We start from the raw sequence: 17680 nt of genomic DNA, 5'->3' as shown, positions 1-17680 counted from the left end.
CTCCACAAGTGGGAAATAATTCTCCCAGTGGCCCTTGAAATCAAGAACACACGAAATCCAAAGAAATGCTCTCTCATTTCCACTCGGTATAGGTAGTGGCTGTAAAGCTCCTGGCAGCCCCTGGTGATCAATCTTAACCATCTAACAAGTACTACATCGAGAGACAAATATAGCAATATCCTTTTTCATACCTGCCCACCAAAACTACCACTTCATATCCTGATACATCTTGTCTCCTCCTGGATGAACAGAAAAACTCAGAATGATAAGTCTTAGTCATCACCTCCTTCCTCAAATCATCAGCAGAAGGTACCACTAAACGTCCCTTGTACCTCAAACCTCTATTAGTCCCAACACAGTAAAATGGGACCTCCCCAGAATTGACTCTGTAATTTTTTTGTTTTTTTGTTTTTTTTGGCCGATCCACGGCTGATCCATGAGTAGTGCTTTCAAAACCTTGTGAATAATAGAAAGTGTAACTACCATGCAAGCCATACAAGCATCCGGTAACTCATCCATCGTCTTCAAAGCATTCCAGTTAGTAGTGAAAAGAGCAAAAAGACTAACAGCAGTTTGGCTACTGAGTGCATCTGCCACCACATTCGCTTTCCTTGGATGGTACTGTATAGAACCATCGACGCTGTCTCATATTCAGCTTCTGTTGAGTGAACACATACTGCAGACCCTTGTGATCACTAAATACTATGAAGGATTCTCCCAACAGATAATTCCTCTATATGTGTAAGGTAAAGACCACAGTTGTTAACTCCAAATCATGTGTTGGATAATTAAGCTTATGAGGCTTAAGCTTTCGAGATTCATAAGAAATTGGTCGCTCCTCCTACATCAAAACACATCCAAGACCTTACAAAGAAGCATCTGTGTAAACAAGATACTCAATCCCGCTTTGTAGAGTAGACAGAATAGGTGCAGAAGTCAACTTGCATTTTAGCTCATCGAAAGCTTCCTAATAGTGTTCATCCCACACGAACCGTACACCCTTTTTAGTCAGATGAGTGAGTGGTCCTACTATCTTTGAAAACCCCTGGACGAACCTACGATAATATCCTGCCAATTCAAGGAAACTCTGAATCTCGGTAGGTGAAGTAAGCTGTCCCCACTCAACCACTGCTGAAACCTTGGCTGGATCTATCGCTATTCCTCTTTCTGACACCACATGACCCAGAAACTTCACTTCCCGCTGCTAAAATTCACACTTCTCGAACCTTGCATATAACTGGTGCTCACGAAGTGTCTGTAAGACTATGCGAAGATGTCTAGCATAATCGTCCTCTGACTTTGAAAAATCAAAATGTCATCTATAAAGACAATGACAAACTAATCTAATTAAGCTCTGAAGACTCTCTTTATTAAGTCCATGAAGATTGCAGATCAATCTTAGAAAAGTACGTAACTCCCTTCAATTGATCAGAAGATCCTCAATCCTGGGCAAAGGGTACTTATTACAAACAGTAACTTTGTTCAACTCCCTGTAATCTATACACAAGCGAAGCGAACCATCCTTCTTCACAAACAAAACTAGTGCTCCCCAGGGTGAAGTACTCCTATGACTAAAACCCTGGCTGAGTAATTATTGAATCTGATCCCTCAGCTCTTACATCTCCACTGGTGACATCCTATATGGTGCCCTAGCAATAGGCGTAGTGCCTGGAGCTAAGTCAATCACAAAGTTTATCCGCGACTAGGCGGTAACCCTAGAATCCCCTAAAAAACATCTGAAAAGTCCTGTACGATTGGTATGCTATCCAATGATACAGTAATCCCCTTCTCCATTTCCTCATCTATATGGAACAAATATGTACTAGTAAACCCGTTAGAATGTGGCATAGGAACGACGTAGATATCCTGACCAGGTATGGCGAACACAATAGACCTATCCAAATAATTAACTTGGGCATGGTAGTGAGATAACCAATCCATCCCAACTAACACAGCATAAGTGTGCATGTCCAGGACCACTAGATTGACTAGAAATCTGAGTCTATCAATATCTAGTGTCTTAGGCCCATCACCCTCATGTAAAATGGCAACATCGCCTAAAGGTGTAGAAACACCATGAGATCTATCCCATACCTATGTCACCACTAAACTATAAGAAGCCAAAGTTTCTGAATACTCCGTAGAGCAAAAACACATAAGGTAAAACAAAATGCTCTGAAAGCAACTCACTTTTAAATTATCGCTCTGTTCTGTGAATTCTTCCTTCAAAATCAAACTTACCATACTGATTTACACAAGTTCTTTTATAAACTCCTTGGTAATCATCCTGTCTCACACATCATAGTTATAAGCAAAAATTTGTTTGCCTGACCAAATACCAAGCATTCCATTGTGCTATTCCTTTATCATCATAACATCCATTCTAAAATAGTTTAATAATACCATTAATGTAACTATCACCATTATGCTCTTATAAAACACAAGAGAAAAATCAAAACCATCAGTTTACTTTATTAAGAATTTCTTTAAACCATAATTTGTCAAAAGAATAATCGTAAAATATTCTTTAACATAATACTAGTGTACGTGATTAAATTCGTACTACACTTTTACTAATATCTCCACTGCTACTAGTAATTAAAGTTATTCTTAAAAGAGCCATCCTCCTTGTGATTTAGTACCCTCCTGCTTGGATGGCCCGATATCTCCTTGTTTAGGATACTGCCTAGAAGTGTGGCCATACTTTCCACAAGTATAACAAGTACCCCTAAAAGTACCAAACGTCCTCCTCTGCTGGTTAGACTGTGGCTGATCCCGTCCTACCTGTGGTCCTCCATTCTGCTGTCTTTGAGCTAACCCAGGACATTGGTTGGATGTATGCCCGAAATCTCCGTGGGCAAAACAATGACTTTGAAACTCATTTTGCACCGCTGGTACTGCTTCGAGGGTTTGTTGAACATGTAGCTAGCTCTGAAGTGCCGCTGCTACGCCTGTAGCTACAGCCTGAGCAATGATGTAAACTAACTGGTGAGAGTACTCTAGATTCCTGCCCCGATTGTAGGCTCGATCTTGAGACTCCTGAGTCTGTTGTACAACCTCATGCTCTATGTGCAAATCACCATCTTCCTCCTGCTCCTCCTCTTGAAACCTACGCAGTTGCTGCACTTCCTCAATTTGTTGACCCCACAGGTGATCTTGCTGCCTACGTGCCGCTCTCCTTTGTAGATTGTTTCCTTATATATTCTGTCCTTTTTTAACATTAACCATACTATTAATCGAGAAAGACAGACATTATCATGATTTAAATTGAACCGTAAAGGAATACAACGAATCCTAAGTTTAAGCTCTAGATAAGAGAAAATGCTACGCGGAAGTCTTATACGATAGAATCCTAGAGACACTGAACCTGGAGGGCTTTGATACCAACTATGATACCTCTCGATTCTAGAGCCACAGGTGATCAAGTCCGAGCACAAATCCTAGGGATACCAACCAATTAATATGTCAATAAGCATGGAATACAAAAATAAAATAAGAATAAAATAATAGGCTGAAAAGAATTCTAAATATGAAAATCCTTAACTAAAATTATAGATGAATATAATTTAACTTTCCAATCCATACAACTCAGGTATCCATCCAGTGGACCCCTAATAATCCCAAATGAACAATAAACTATAGAATAAAAATCCTAAACTAAAATAAGAACAAAAATCCTATGTAGTCAGAAGAGTGAGTGACTGTATCTGCTCAGTACGATCAAGCTCTAAGCTTGGAACTGACGAACACCTGAAAAATAAGAGTGGGTCAAGTCCACATGCAAGTTCTATCCTACTACAATCCATACAGAAACCCGATACGCAGATACATCCTAGATAGCTCAACAATAACTAAAGTAGTCCATATAGATATAAATACACAATATAGGATACTCACTAGACTATAGTGTAGTCTCAGCCTGAATAGAAGGTAACATGCAAATCGCACGTAACGTAGTCATGTACATCTAGACGTACCAGGGAACAACAACTATGTCCAGTTATCCATCCTAGGCGATATACGCACCCTAACCATGATCCTGAGACTCAAGCTCAGATCACGGCACCATAAAGATATATATATATATATATATATATATATAAAAGTCCATTCAAGGTATGTCATTCAAATGTTTATCGACCTGACATATATATAAGTAAAATTTAACTTTTATATTTAATCTATCTTATTACAGAATAGGTAGGACTTAGTGTTTTGAACTAAGCCATCCCTAATATGCCACCATCCCATACCGGTGCATATACATATATATAAGTAGGATTTAACTTTTATAGTTAATCCAACTTATTTCTAATTAGGTAGGACTTAGTGTTTTGAACTAATCCGTCCCTAGTATGCCACCGTCCTATACTGGTGCATATCCACACAACAAATCCAACAATTGACAAAACAGAACAAATAGTTTATCAATTATAATCTAGAACAATATAATGATAATCAGAATCATTACTGAGCATATTATTATGAAATTCTTAAACGTAAATTTCATAAAAATCCACAAATCCAACCATTGATGAAATCTAAACAGTTAAAACATCAATTAACTCCATATAAGCATACTGTAGTATCAGATAGTCAATTATGCCTATTATAGTGCTTAACCATGATTAATACTGTTTAATCATACATAAACAAATTGCTAGAATTATAGTAAGCAATTAAATCCTTCAATCAGTCCATAAATTGATGCGGTTTGGAATATATTTAAAAAATCAATTTAATCCAATCCAAGCATAGCTATTTTCAGATAATCCCCTACACTTATAACACTCTTAGAATATGATTAAATATTATTACATTATATACAAAAGATTTGCTAAGTTTTAGTAAGCAAATAAATTAACAAAACAATATTCCACTTGTAGGCTTTTCTTTCACTTTATGTTGCTCCATTCCTCAATACATTATTGTAATAGTATTTCTTAATATTCTTATAGGTCCATAACAGCTATTTACAACATTTATTGTAGTTTAAATAGCTTAAAAATACCCCATACAGCCCAAACAGAACCTTAAAACAGTTTATACGCGTTTCTCGATGAAAGCAGGCTATCACAAGTTGAGAGCTTGCTCCAAAACAATATGAGCCAGCTCCCCACCCTTCGGAGCCGGCTCTAAGGAGTTGGGAGCTGGCTCCCTCCATGTGGGAGTCGGCTCTTGCCTTGAGGGAGCTGGCTCCCTCCATGTGGGAGTCGGCTCTTGCCTTGAGGGAGCTGGCTTCTTCCTTTTGGGAGCTTGCTCTCTCTACCTTAAGAGCCGTCGTCCGTTTTCCTTCGTCTTCTTTGCCTCCGGCGATACTTAGAGCCTCTGTAATATTTTTATTACTTGTTTTAGGGTTCAATCAATGTCCCAAATTATTTATAAGACATTTAGATGCATCAACGACATCAATTAAACAAATCTTATAATCAACGACAACAGGATTCAGTTAGAAACTTTAAGAAATCTCAAACCAGTTTAATTCAATGAAATTAAATACAGTTTAAACATGCATAAAAGACATGTTTTAGCATTAATGTAAACCCTGGAGTCTACCTAGGCATGCACATAACACAGGTTTAAGAGAATGAGTTAGAATAGAGACTTGCCTGTGAGACTTTGAATAAAAATCTCAACACCGTCTTCCTAGATTTTCCCGGCGAGTTCCGATTACTTTCAAGCCTCTTATTACTCTAGTTCTAACCCAACAATCAACCTCTACCTTCCTCCTTGGTTCGACCTTTAATCGACGGCCGAAACCGCCTAACTCTTTCTCTCTATTTTTCTCTCAAAACTCTCTGTATCACGTCGCCTCCACTGTTACGTGATTAGGGTTCTAAAACCCTTGGCAGACTCATACAAGTATATATATAAGCCAATAATTTTAACCGAATTTTAATCATATTAAGAGACGAAAAACTAAAAAAGAAATAAAACAGTCGGCCAAAAACTTAATTACCTAAACAAAATATAAAACCCTAATTAAACATTTAACGAAAACAAACAATTAAATTTTCACATCGGCATACATTAATGAAAATAAATAATTTTAAAACAAATAATTTAACTAAATAAAAATAATTAAACAAATAATTCAATTTAAATAAAAACCTCAATAATTAAATTAAATAAAAACCACAGCTAAACAAACAGGCACATAAACAAATAAGCCAATAAAATGCAATAAAACATTAATTAAAATGGCGAGACTATCCTTTTAAAGTTAGGGGTTTTACTTGCAACCCTTGTCATGGTGGAGAACAAGCCCCAGGAGAAAGCCTTAGGTTCCAGAAAGACCCAACCTACCTCAGCACCGGTGGTTCAACCATTAAAAAAAAGGCAAAGAACTGAGGAAAGGGTAACCCATCTCCGAACGACCATGGCTCAACTGTTCTAAGAGAACAAAGCAAGGTTTACGGCCCCTCAACCTCTTCAGCAACCTCTGAAGCAAAGAGATAAGAACAAACACTGCACCTATCATCGAGATTATGGCCACACCACCAACGATTGCAGGACCACCAAAAAGGAGGGGAATCCATGATAGCCAGAGGAGACTTGGCTGATTATATTGGGCCGAGGGAATAGCCGAGGCCGAAAGAGGCCAAGACTAGAAAGGCCGAAGGCCATCAAGTAAAAGTCATTCAAGCGATACACGGGAAGTCTGAAGAAGATCAAGAGCTTGAAGAGGTATACCGATCCAAGTTAAGAGCAGTCCATAAACTGAGGAAGTTATCTCTAGTCAATACCATCACCTCCGAAAATATTAGAGTTGGATTCGGAGATGAAGACTTACCCCGAGTACAGCTCCCCTATGAAGATCCACTTGTAATCAGCCTACTAGTCGTAAACTGCCTTATAAAAAGAGTCCTGGTAGACCCCGGTAGCAGCCCTAATATCATAACCAAGGCGGTGTTTGAGCAACTAAAGATTCTAGCATCATCCATAAGGACAACGTCTAGCCCATTATTGGATTTGATGGGACAAGAGTGGACCCTATTGGAGTGATAGATATGTCGGTCACTGTAGTAAAGAGGACGTGAAAGAAAATTTTGTGTTGATAGAAATCCACCCCTTCTATAATCTGATAATGGGTAGAGGATAGATTCATAGGATGAATGGGGTACCTTTTACCGTGCACCATGTGATGCGATGGGTCATTTCAAATGGAAAAGAAGTTTTTAATCTATGGGGAGATCAGTTGCAACTAAAGAATGCTAGATGATAATGTTGAAGGAAGCACAGAGAGGCAGCAAACCATGCGAACCAGACATAACCTCCGAAGGTACCACTAAATAGCAATTACAGAATCCTCTGCCAAAGTGTTTGGTGGCTGAGGCAGAAGAACATATGCCTATCGAAGAACCATTCGAGGCCCTCGAGGTTGTCTTGGGGGACCTACATAAAGTTACATATATAGGCTCCTCCCATTCACCTGAGGAAAAAGAAATACTAATCCGCGTCATCTGATAGAATGCGGATGTATTTGCTTAGAGCCATTTTGACATGCCCGGGATTGACCCTTCGGTCTCATGCCATAACCTCGGCTTTGACCCTTTATTTAAGCTCGTCAGACAGAAACATAGAAGGTTCACCCCTGAAAGAAACCAAATAATTGCAGAGGAAATAGAGAAGCTACTTCAAGCAGGCTTCATCAATGAAGTACATTACCCTCAGTGGTTCTCGCATGTGGTGGTGGAGCAAAAGAAGAATATGAAATGGAGGGTCTACATTGACTTCACCAATCTCAACAAAGCTTGCCCCAAAGACAGCTTTCCATTGCCAAAGGTAGACCAGATGGTGGATGTTACCATAACTTACGAACGACTTAAATTCCTCGACGCTTACTCCAGATACAACTAGATCCCCATGAATCCAGAGGATGAGGAGAAAACATCCTTCATGACTGAGAAGGGAACCTATTGTTATAAAGTGATGCCCTTCAAACTCAAGAATGCTGGGGCCACTTACCAGCGCTTCATTAACAAGATCTTCGGTGAAATGCTAGGAAAAATAATGAAAGCCTATATAGATGATATGGTGGTCAAGAGCGAAAAGAGAGAAAGACACCCCGAGCACCTTCTAGAGGTGAGAAAATTCAAAATGAAGCTGAACCCATCTAAATATTCCTTTATGGTGTCCTTGGGGCAGTTTCTCAGCCACGTTGTTAACAAAAGAGGGATCGAAGTAAGTCCAGCTCAAGCCCATGCCCTAGTACAGAATTAAGAACTGAAGACTCGAAGGGAGGTGTAGGTCCTAACTGGCAGAATAACGGCGCTCAGTCGATTCATATCCCGATTATCGGACACGTGCAAGCCTTTCTTTGATGCTATTCGATCAAAGGACAGAGATGTTTGGGGACCTCGGCAGCAAGAAGCTCTTACTAGTCTGAAGCACTATATGTCAGAACCACCAATTTTATCTGTACCAAGGCCCGATGAAACTTTCACCCTATACTTGGCAAGCTCCAGCATAGCCACAAGTGCTACCTTGATTCGAGAGGAAGAAGAGAGACAATACCTGGTCTTATACACAAGCAAAACTATGACAAATGCCGAAACAAGATACAACAAAGTGGAGAAAGTCATACTAGCCTTGGTGTATGCCAAGAGAAAGCTTAAGCACTACTTTGAATCTCATCGTATTGTGGCTCTTACCAATTTTCAGATACGAATCATCTTATCCAACCCAGATTTGTTGGGAAGGATTACTAAATGGGCAATCGAGCTCAACTCCTTCGATATCACCTATGAACTGAAGGTGTCTCACAAGGGACAGGTCGTAGCCAATTTTTTCCTCCAGTATGAAAATGAACCCGAAGATTAAGAACCTCTAAAACTAGACTGGGAGCTTCATGTCGATGGCTCCTCAAACCTAAATGGTGCAAGAGCAGGGGTCCTCATTAAAACTCTCGAAGGAACAAAGTTGTAGCAATTAATTCGCCTAAAGTTCCCCACCACTAATAATAAAGTCGAGTATGACCCACTGTTAGCTGGACTTCGACTGGCAACACAACTATAGGTAAAAAAATTTGAAAGTTTACAATGACTCATAGCTTATTGTGAATCAGGTTACGGGGAAATACCAGCCTCAGGAAGATAGAATGAAATCTTACAAGGAGGCCGTCGAGTCCACTTCCCTGGGTTTTGATTAGATCTAATTTCACCAGGTGCCATGGGAAGAGAATTTAGAAGTAGACAAGCTGGCCTTGGCAGCCTCATCCTTAGCAGAAAACTTGCTTCGAATTGTGCTGATTGATGCTCTTGAAACATCTAGTTTGAGTCTCCCGGTTGAAGTAATGATGATACCTGAGGCTCTGAGGGAGCTATGCTAGATGGATCCATTGGAAAATTACCTAAAGAATGGGATTCTCCAGAACCAAAAAGAACAGGCCAGGAAAGTGAAGTTCGCGGCGGCTAAGTACTCCATAATCAACAATTGTTTGGACCAAATGTCATTCTCGGGACTATATCTGAAGTGCCTAGTACCCTAGGAAGCCCTCGAAGTAATGAAGCAAATACATAAAGGGGACTGCGACAACTACTCCTGAGGAAGATCCCTAGCTTATACAATTTTAACTCAGGGTTATTTTTGGCCATACTTGGCCAGGAATGCCGAAAAGTATACCAGGAGATACGATAAGTGCCAGTGCCATGGTCCAATGAAGCATCAGCCAACTAAAGTTTTACATGCAATAGCAAGCCCCTGGTTATTCGCCCATTGAGGAATTGATGTGGTAGGCCCCTTACTGAAGACTTTTGAGCAAAAGGAGTATGTACTCTTAGCCATGGAATACTTCACAAAATGGGTAGCGACCGAAGCTATTCAAGCGTGACTTATGATCAAGTCAGAAGCTTCCTATGGAGCAACATAATATGCCAATTTGGAGTGCCGAAAGTCATCGTGATGGACAATGGCAAGAACTTGGATAACAAACATACGCAGGAATTCTTCGGAGAATACGGGATCATTCAGAAGCTGGCCCCAGTAAGTCACTCACAAGGGAACGGGCAGGATAAGATAACTAACCGAACCATATTTGACTGTCTAAAAAAGAAGCTCGAGCAGCTTAAATCCAAGTGGTATGAAAACCTTCCAGGTGTACTCTGGGCCAATCGAACTACTCCACAGAGACCAACTCGAGAAAGTCTATTTGCAATGGCCTATAGTTTTGAGGCTATAATCCCAACAGAGACAAAGATTCCAACCCTTCGGACCCATATGCTAATAGAAGGGGGGAATGATAAGCAGTTGGAACACAGTCTCGACCTTATAGAGGAAAGAAAAGATGCGGTGGCAATAGGCTCGCTTCCTATGAACAGCAACTACGGAATAACTATAACAAGCGGGTCAAGGCCAGGAGTTTCACGGTTGGAGATTGGGTAATAAACCAAGAGACAGCACACATGAAGAAGTTACAGCCTAATTAGACTGGACCCTACAGGGTCACTGAAGTAATAGGCAAAGGAGCTTATAGGCTAGCCGAAGCTAATGGTCGAGCGCTTGCATGACCATGGAATGCAATTCATCTCAAAAGGTATTATCACTAAGTAATATGTCAGTTCTTATTTTTTTTTTTCTTTCCCTTTAAAAAAGAATAAGGTCAATTATGGCCCTCTGAATAAAGTCTATTGAAAAGATTCGCTTCAAACTTATTTTACCTCCATGTGTACAAGTATATTTATGTCTTTGTGATTTAATCTAATAAAAATGGAGAACGTCTGATACACGCAAGGACCAGAGATCCCGTGTATTAGACGGTCTCCATTACGTTGGATAGGGTATTATCCCAAATATATAAATTCATACTCATGTTTCTTTCCTATCGATGTGGGACAAAAGTTTACTTTTTCTAAAAAGTCAACTAAGATAAAAGGAAATAAACTGTCCCATATCGGATTAAAATAGTATCTAGACTTCCCCTATCAAAAAATGAATTCATAAACACAAGCGTACTACAAAGAGAGCCCGTTGGTAACAAATAAGGCCCAGCACAAGCAAAGCCCAAAGCGGTTACCAACGAGTACTCTTTGCAATAATCTTCATTTAGCCCATAATATTGGCCCATTAAACCAATCCTATTAAAATTTGTCCCATATCGGAGACAAATAGAATAAAAAAATGATTATTATAACATCACCTGGTTATAAACAAGTGCCAGGAAAAGAGTCACCCTGACCAGCAATTAAGTGACGAGTAGGTTGACAATCGAAAATAAACGGTTGGTCTCGGTTACTCTTTTCCTCGGCATCGTTCATTTCCCAAAGCCTTGGACCCTCAGAGTCCAACAGCCTTAAAAAATTTCTCCAAAGCGTAGCGCCAAGGAATACATACAGCCTCGGACCCTCAGAGTCCAACGGCCTTAAAAATTCCTCCAAGGTGCAGCGCCGAGGAATACATATAGCCTCGGACCCTCAGAGTCCAACGGCCTCAAAAATTCCTCTAAGGCACAACGCCGAGGAATACATACAGCCTCGGACCCTCAGAGTCTAAAGGCCTCAAAAATTCCTCCAAGGCGCAGCGTTGAGGAATACATACAGCATTGGACCCTTAGAGTCCAACGGCCTCAAAAATTCTTCCAAGGCACAGCACCGAGGAATATATATAGCCTCGGACCCCCGAAGTTCAACGGCCTCAAAAATTCCTCCAAGGTATAATACCGAGGAACAACAAAGCCTCGGACCCTCATTGTCTAATGGCCTCAAAAATTACTCTACGAACAATAAAGACAGCCCAACAAAGTTTGGATTCAAGCCCAAATGGGGGCAAACACACAGCCTTTTAAAGGAGATCTTGGGCCTAAAATGCTGAGTCCAGTCAGAATAAAGCCCATTATATACCCTGTCCCATATCAAAAACAAATAAGAAAAAATGAGGGTTTATGTAGTCACCCCCACAAGTTGTGGATGCCAAGAAAGGTGCCTCTTGATAAGAAAAAAAAAAAGTTGATATAACCAGCAGCTTACTTATCAGGGGAAACTCTTTCTTGAGCCCCATCTTTTATGCAGCCTCGGACCTTAAAATCCGAGGATATTAGAAATCCCCTTAAAGGTACCAAGGAGCAAGAAAAATTGGGACTTCAACAATCCACAAGTATCAAAATTCGCTCAAAGACAAGAAATACAGAAGCAAAGAAGATTCACTAAAAGAGAACTTAGGTAAAAACATGCCAATATTATGATTATTCAAAATATGTCCCATGGTCCCATGGTTCAAAACATTACTGATTAAAAAAAGAAAAAAAAAAAAAAAAAAAAACCAGTAACAACACAGAATCATTTCCTTCTGGGGTCAAAGGGAGTAGAAGGAAAAGCCTGGAATACATTATGGCCGGAGGTATGAGCTGGGGCAGTTGATGAGTTAGATGCGTGAAGACCGGCCTGATCGCCCTTTACCATCTCCGCAAACAGCACTTCGGCTTCTTGGGCCTTCGGACCATCCTCGTAGGGGAAAGGGATACCCATATCTTTGTCAAACAAGTCTGGGGTCTTCAACTTATCCCTAAAGCCCTGAAAAAAGCCGAACCTGAAGGCTTTAACACTAGATAAACGGATAAGGGAAGAGTAGCGATCCCGCATTTGCTTCCCCACGGTTATGCAAGTTTGAATTGAGTCCTTCCATCGTTGATTTTTGGCCTGCAACTCCTCTGTCCTGGCCTCAGCAGTCACAACCTAACTGATGAGGGCTGAAAAGTGCGCATTTAAACCCTTTAAGCTTGAACATTCTAGGACCTTATTCTATCTTATTTTCCTATTTTAGTCTAATTTTATGTTATTTCCCTTTTCAGGCACTTATCCCCAAAATAAGTCAATTCAGCTGAATTAGAGCATAAAAGATGCAATCTCAAGCTTAGTGGAAGAAAGGAGCAATGGAAACAAAGTGGTAGAAAGCAGCAATCTTCGATCGATCAGACCAAGCTCAGATCAATCTCACAGTGATCATTCTAACCATGCCAAGATGGATCAAGCCTCTTGTTCTTATCCTCAGGAAATTTCCATCTTCGATCGATCCAACATTACCTTGATTGATCGGACTTTTTTGATCTTATCCCCACCTACCACTTTTGTCATTTTTCCTGAAAATATCTCAAATTTGTTATTATTCTAAAAAGGCACCGCTATAGTTCGATCGATCTGGACACCCTTATGATCGATCGAACCTCTTCAAGTACGAGAAAAACAGAGTTCCAGCCAATTAAAAGGTGTGCTCGTAGTGCAATCATTTGGAGGTCTTAGTGCACGAGGTCTGACCATTGGGTATGACACTTGAGCTACCTATATAAGGATTTTGGGCCATTTTATACATATACAATCTTAGAGAGAAAGGAACCAAATAAAGAAGAGTGGTTGGGGGAGTTTAGAGATTAGAGAGACACACACCATTTGGGAGTTCTTTCACTCATCTAGGGTTTCCATCAAGGAGAAGAATATCATTTCTACCATGGAGATAGCCCTTGAGGGTTGGATGACTACATCAATGAGTGGCTAAACTATTCTCTTGGGATTAGAGATAGCCCTAAGCATGCCTCCTAGACTTTGATGTTTTGTAATTTGAGGGGATTTATGTTGTAATTCTTGTCTTGACGTTTGATTTATATGTGAATCTTGTTTCTACAATGATTTGTGTAGTTTAATATTTCCAATTGATCATTTTATTCTATTCATATGTCTATGTATGCTAAAATAGATGTTCATATGTTTATCTCTAGGTTTTGTGATATTGATGCATGTTTATGTGTGTTGATACTATGAATCTAGTGATTGTCAAGGCATGGTGCTTAAATGGAATACTATTATGGTTTGTTTGATGGTTCATACTTATTTCTTGATGGATTGTGCCTCTTCCTTAGTTTAATTAGTTTAATTTTCATGCCCCTACCCTAGATGTAGTGTAGTTGCCTTACTTTCTTAGATGGGAGGACAATCCATGCTTGTTGTTTGATGTTCCATACTTATGAATGCAAGTAGTATATTTCTCTAATTTGATGATGTGTGTTGATTGTGGACTTAAAGAAAGGAATAATGGCTTAACTTGATATGTTGTGCTATTCACTAGTTTGGCTAGACAATGTATACTTATTTAGTCATCAATGCTTGGTGATTCAATTAATGACACACACACACACACACACACTAGTATTGCAACATATAATCCCCCTCATCCATTACACATTGAGTGTCTAGGAAGGTGATGTTTAGTAGTGACCTCTAAGTCCCAAGATCCCTCTCTTATATTCTCTACATTCCATTCTATTTCAATTGTTTCACTTTGCATCCATTTAGTTGACATTGTAGTTTAATTAACCAATCAAAATATCTTTGATCACTCGACCTACTAATCCAACATTTATTTCCAAGCTAAATACACCCCATTTCCCTTGGGACAATCCCTACTCACCCTAGCTATAGTTATAGTTAGAAGTTGTAGTTGCAATCTCTAAATTTAAACTTGGCCACACTATACCCTATTTTGTGCTTTGCGTTTGGCACGCACCACCGACCTTTACAAACATCCCTGGCCTCAGAGGCATTCTTAAAATCCATAAGAGCATTGCCGAGTTTTTTCTTGGCATCAGACAAGTCTTTTTCCATCTTTTAAATGGAAAAGGACTGAGCCTCAGCAATATCACATAACGCCATGGTATGGTAGAGGTTCTGCATAGCAAATAAGGCAGTAATAAGAAGACATAAAGGCCTATAAAATAATGATGAGGACTTGAGAAACGAAGCAAAACCTCTATTGCCTTCACATGAGTAGAAGGAAGAAGCTTCTCCCGACTCATCTGCCCTATGAGTTCCTCATCCTTGGGAAGCCAAACTCCCCGGGCAACAGTCAGAGCCTCAGAAGGATCCTCCACCACAGAATTGCTAGAATAGAGAGTTGTCTTGTTAGACCTTGCAAAAGTTAGCCTCCAAGGTTCTCCCTTATCAGCCGAGACATAGGCTCTGACCTCTTCTTCAGCACCAATCTCTTCAACATTCTTACTCTGGCCCTTGCCCAAGTCACTTCTTTGCCTTTTTCTTTAGAGGGGCATCCTCACCCTCTTGCTCTTATTCTGTGGAGCGTATTACCTTCAGTGGCTCAACCTTTGCAACATTCTTCTTTAATGCTTCAGCCCTTGCCTTCTCCTCTTCAGTTAAAGGAAAGTCATTAAAAGCAGGAAGTGCCAAATCCATTGGATTGAACGATACAACGTCAGAAATAAGCTCTTTAAGGTTGGATGGAGAAAGAAGAACCTCGGCAGATGGGGGGTTCTTCCAAACTTTCTTCCTTAGAAACGCAAGCCCGTCCTTAGCTACTGATAAAGGGAATAAAGCTAAAAAAAACACCGAGAAACTCATAAACATGATAAAATAATAAGACATGACATGGAAAGCACCCGGAACACTCCGAATGAAGAGAGGGTAATTCTTTTATACCTAAAACTCCAAATTTATGAAGAATGGGAAATTATTTAGATGCGGTCACGGACTATAGCCTATGAACAATGATCATTCGCTCTTTCCACCTATTTTTAGAAGTAAGGAGATCTATGCATAGCCTCTGTTGAATAGGTGAGGATAGGTAATAACGACCATACTCGGTTTGGTGCTTACAGACGGTATAACTGAACAACAAATTAGCAAGGTTTATATCAAGACCCTCTAGCCTTCAACAGACAAGGAGGGAGGAAACCATTCTAAAGAAGTTAGGGTTTATTTGGAGAGGTGCAATCCCCAATTTGTTTAAAGCTAAAGGATAGAAAGGGTGAAGGGGAAAACGAAGGGCGTTGAGATGCCCAACGAAGATAAGTAGTTCATTTTCAGCGACGCCCTCTCATATGCTAAAATCGGCGTTAAAGGGATACTCTTCTATCTCAACTCCCTCTAGGATCTTAAATTCCGTCCTTACAGAATCAATAGAGAACTTGAGACGGCGAAGAGATAGAATCGCATCCTTCTCAACTTGGGAAAATAACTTCTTTGATCCGGAAGTGGATTCTTCCACCTGATACATAGAATCATCTACTCTCATGGCTGGGTTACTCAAAGGTTCAAAGGGGTTAGCTATTTTGGGGGCGGAGATCTAATAAGGATAGGAGATGCTGAATGTGACACCCCTCGGATCTGAGACACGGGTTGATCAAGCCAAGGCCCAAACCCGAGGGAATATCAAATAATTAAAGTATTTTAAATCGAACAGAATAGAAATTTAAGAATTTAAATAAAGAAAACCAAAAGAAATATAAATAAAATCCTCCAACGATAAATAATATTAATTCAATCCTCCAAAACCTTCAAGGTTACAACTTGAAAATCCAAATAATGGACCCCTAAAGAAAATCTCAACTGAACAGGAACTGAAAACATCAAACTAGAATCATCGAGAGAAGTCCTACATAAGTAGATGAATGAGAGACTGTCCTCGATAAGCACGATCAAGCTCTAAGGCTGGAACCATCCTGTTCCTGAAAAGAATAATAGAAGAGTGGGTCAGGCCCACGAGCAAGTTCTAATCTAACTGCAATCCATACAGTAACCCGATATGCAGATACACCGTAGATACCTCACAGTATCTATCTAGTCCATACATATTTATATATCCACACTAAAGGACATTCACTGGACTACAGCAGGGGTCTCAACCTGAATAGAAGGCAACATGCGAAAACGCACCCAAAGGTGGGCATGAGTGCCTAGACCTAACAGGGTACACCACAACCTATTGTAGCCAGCTACACATCCACTGCATATACGCACCCTAACCAACGAGTCTGAGACTCAAGCTCATCTCGTGGTACCATAACCATATATCTAAAGTCCGTCCAAAACCAGGGTATGTCATTCAGAAGTTCATTGAGCTGACATACAATATACAAACTAGTTTGTCACTCAACTTATGCAGTTGATATGACTTAACTATCATCCATTAATCTAGGAAGTCATTCAACTTAATCGCAGTTAATCTGACTTAGTTCCATTTAGGATTCAATATATTTTCAATCTATTCCTTTAATCCATTAGGGTTGGTTTAGGTGTTTTGAGCTAAACTGTCCCCTAGTATGCCACCGTCCCATACCGGTGCATATAATCCTCCATATCCAAGTAATTTGCAACTTATACACAATAGTTTAATAATTTACAGTCCAAAACCATAATCCAAATCATTACAGAAAAGTATTTAATATTTCAGCAATTTAAATCCAAGCATTTAACCATATAGCTACAGGAAACGATTTAACAATTCCACAACTAATTTCCAGAGCATGCATAGATCAAATCTAATATAAAAACCTTATCATGCATTTTAAACAAGTTTTATTAACATACTGGATCCCATTAAATTGTTAAAATTTAATTAAGCAATTAATCCGTTTTCCATCCGTTAACAGCGTAGAAAATTTATTAATTTTATACTGTTTGTCCCATTGATTTAAAAATCAACTTTAATCAATTCAAGGTTCTAATCACACCTAAAATTAACTATTTAATTCCTCTGTGAAGTCCCATTAAATTTCTGAAATTTAATCAAGCCATTCAGTTCATTTCTTCTGTTAATAGCATGTACAGTTGTATATTTTTACACTACTTCATCCTTAACCATAGAGACCTAAACCATGCAACAAAAGGTTTAATATTACTTAGATTTAACCCTTTAAACCCTCTGTGAAGTCCCCACAACCCATTGGAACCATTCAAAAGCC

This window comes from Cornus florida, unplaced genomic scaffold (genome assembly GCF_030987335.1).
Source record: "Cornus florida cultivar Cherokee Brave unplaced genomic scaffold, ASM3098733v1 CherokeeBrave_3.0.0_Hap2_Chr10, whole genome shotgun sequence".
Classification (NCBI taxonomy): Eukaryota; Viridiplantae; Streptophyta; class Magnoliopsida; order Cornales; family Cornaceae; genus Cornus; species Cornus florida.
Note: the sequence above shows the minus strand (reverse complement) of the source record.